Below are 3,667 nucleotides of genomic sequence, written 5' to 3'. Positions count from 1 at the left end.
TCTGTAGAAGCATTCCTACTGCTCCCAGCCAAATTTGTCGCTGACCTCCAGAACTGGGTCATCCCCAACCCTTTCCATCCATCCCGTTCCTTCCTCCCATCCCTATCCTTCCTTCGTCCCCCCATCCCCTTCCCTCCCTCACCTGGAAATTGGTGGGAAAAGCTCAATCTATACTGATCTGTTGGTGTCAGACGGAGAGAACTTTAATAACTGTATTACCTGTACGCATGCAGCAGAGGCCTGTGTCCATAGCTTCCTACATAGGGATTGGAAAGAAGTGATAACGGAGGAGCGTAAAAAGAATACTTTTTGGCAAATAATGGTGATGTAGGGGAACAGCTTGACGATGTATTTCAGAACTAACGCAAATGGCTGCTGGTGCTCGAACTACCAACCTTGTTTGATATGGCTAGTCAATCTACCTCTTCTGCTACACAAGAGGCGATTGCCACCAGTCCAGCAAGTAAGTGATATTATTCTTCGGTGCTACATTATGTGCGTGGCGCCATACAGATACCAATAATAATAGTGGTTCTCCCCATAGCCAGACGGACAGGGTTGCAGCAAACCATCCTCTTCCACAGCCCCAGATCAACCAATGTCTGTGAGAGTCCCCAACATGCGACCTGGCAACACCGGAAGTATAAGGTGAGCACGCTACTTCACCAGTCCCAGCTGTAGTCAGTGGAAGGACCATGAAACATCAGCAGCAGGTGAAATCACCCAGCATCTTCCACAATAGAAAAAAAGAGCAAGAGTAAGTACCCCCTGCTTAATAATATTACGAGGGCAATTCAATAAGTAATGCAACACATTTTTTTTCTCGGCCAATTTTGGTTGAAAAAACCGGAAATTTCTTGAGGAATATTTTCAAACATTCCCGCTTCGTCTCGTATAGTTTCATTGACTTCCGACAGGTGGCAGCGCTGTACGGAGCTGTTAAAATGGTGTCTGTAACGGATGTGCGTTACAAACAACGGGCAGTGATCGAGTTTCTTTTGACGGAAAACCAGGGCATCTCAGATATTCATAGGCGCTTGCAGAATGTCTACGGTGATCTGGCAGTGGACAAAAGCACGGTGAGTCGTTGGGCAAAGCGTGTGTCATCATCGCCGCAAGGTCAAGCAAGACTGTCTGATCTCCCGCTTGCGGGCCGGCCGTGCACAGCTGTGACTCCTGCAATGGCGGAGCGTGCGAACACACTCGTTCGAGATGATCGACGGATCACCATCAAACAACTCAGTGCTCAACTTGACATCTCTGTTGGTAGTGCTGTCACAATTGTTCACCAGTTGGGATATTCAAAGGTTTGTTCCCGCTGGGTCCCTCGTTGTCTAACCGAACACCATAAAGAGCAATGGAGAACCATCTGTGCGGAATTGCTTGCTCGTCATGTGGCTGAGGGTGACAATTTCTTGTCAAAGATTGTTACAGGCGATGAAACATGGGTTCATCACTTCGAACCTGAAACAAAACGGCAATCAATGGAGTGGCGCCACACCCACTCCCCTACCAAGAAAAAGTTTAAAGCCATACCCTCAGCCGGTAAAGTCATGGTTACAGTCTTCTGGGACGCTGAAGGGGTTATTCTGTTCGATGTCCTTCCCCATGGTCAAACGATCAATTCTGAAGTGTATTGTGCTATTCTTCAAAAATTGAAGAAACGACTTCAGCATGTTCGTAGGCACAAAAATCTGAACGAACTTCTCCTTCTTCATGACAACGCAAGACCTCACACAAGTCTTCGCACCCGAGAGGAGCTCACAAATCTTCAGTGGACTGTTCTTCCTCATGCACTCTACAGCCCCGATCTCGCACCGTCGGATTTCCATATGTTTGGCCCAATGAAGGACGCAATCCGTGGGAGGCACTACGAGGATGATGAAGAAGTTATTGATGCAGTACGACGTTGGCTCTGACATCGACCAGTGGAATGGTACCGTGCAGGCATACAGGCCCTCATTTCAAGGTGGCGTAAGGCCGTAGCATTGAATGGAGATTACGTTGAAAAATAGTGTTGTGTAGCTAAAAGATTGGGGAATAACCTGGTGTATTTCAATGCTGAATAAAACAACCCCGGTTTCAGAAAAAAAATGTGTTGCATTACTTATTGAACTGCCCTCGTACATCTATATCTGTTACATCTATGTCTGTAATTGATATTATTATTATTGCATGTAACAGTTCTTCTTCTTTTTTCAACAGTATAATTGGGACCTGCAGCATAGTGCCCTCCAGCTTGTCAAGATGTGCAGCAGCATAACAGTCCAGCTTGTCAGGACTTCCAACAGAGGCAGCGACTTCCAGCACATGGAATCCTGTAGCGGAACTGGTCAGTTCGTCGGAGTGGGATAAGGATCTGCTGTTGCCTGCAGCACTCACTGATGAAGACATTCAACAGCAGAGCACGGTTATAGCTGTCCACGAGTTGCAGAAGAGCACCTGAGGCTTTCAATTTCTGCAGCCAAAACCTGCAGAGCAGTATCGGCAGTGGGGCACTGGGAGTCTCAAACAGCGTGGTGCAGGTCAGTACTGGATTCCAAAATATGCACCATCCACTGAACCTTGGGACATTCCAGTGATGCTGAAGGGATAGATTGTGGATGTAGTGGATGAGAAGATACCAATTTCTCCCAGTGACCTACTAGTACTATTCACTTCTACATATAACGTAACTGTTTGTGGGTCAAAACCTCTGAATATGGGCACAGAGGCAGATTGCGACCGGCATGTGGTGACGGAGACTGAGAACATGATGAAGGATGTTAAAGTGCAATTTACTCAGTCAGCCTGGGGGGAGGTATGTCCTGCAATGCTGTATATCAATGCTCAGATGACTACTGAGTATAATCCACCTCTTTCTCCCCCAGACATTTGCTGTGCTTGTCCAGTGCTATCCATCACGTCAGTGTATGATGACACAGCGCTTAGGGTGAAATCTGGACATCTATCCATTTGTTTACTGTGTTCTACTGTTATAAACGAATTTGGACTATGGATGGTGCTATCTCCTGTGTCAGAGAGACTGAACTGCTGGCTACCGCCTATTCAAGCTGCATAAAATGACCTTTTGAACTATCTTCGTGTATACAGGGTGGTCCATTGATCGTGACCGGGCCAAATATCTCACGAAATAAGCGTCAAACGAAAACACTACGAAGAACGAAACTTGTCTAGCTTGAAGGGGGAAACCAGATAGCGCTATGGTTGGCCCGCTAGATGGTGCTGCCATAGGTCAAACTGATATCAAATGCGTTTTTTAAAGAAGAAACCCCCATTTTATTACATATTCGTGTAGTACGTAAAGAAATATGAATGTTTTTGTTGGACCACTTTTTTCGCGTTGTGATGGATGGCGCTGTAATAGTCACAAACATATGGCTCACAATTTTAGACGAACAGTTGGTAACACGTAGCTGTTTTAAATTAAAATACAGAACGTAGGTATGTTTCAACATTTTATTTCGGTTGTTCCAATGTGATACATGTATCTTTGTGAACTTATCATTTCTGAGAACGCATGCTGCGTGATTACCTGTAAATACCACATTAATGCAATAAATGCTCAAAATGATGTCCGTCAACCTCAATGCATTTGGCAATACGTGTAACGACATTCCTCTCAACAGCGAGTAGTTCGCCTTCCGTAATGTTCGCACATGCAGTG

This window comes from Schistocerca serialis, chromosome 2 (genome assembly GCF_023864345.2).
Source record: "Schistocerca serialis cubense isolate TAMUIC-IGC-003099 chromosome 2, iqSchSeri2.2, whole genome shotgun sequence".
Taxonomy (NCBI): domain Eukaryota; kingdom Metazoa; phylum Arthropoda; class Insecta; order Orthoptera; family Acrididae; genus Schistocerca; species Schistocerca serialis.
Note: the sequence above shows the minus strand (reverse complement) of the source record.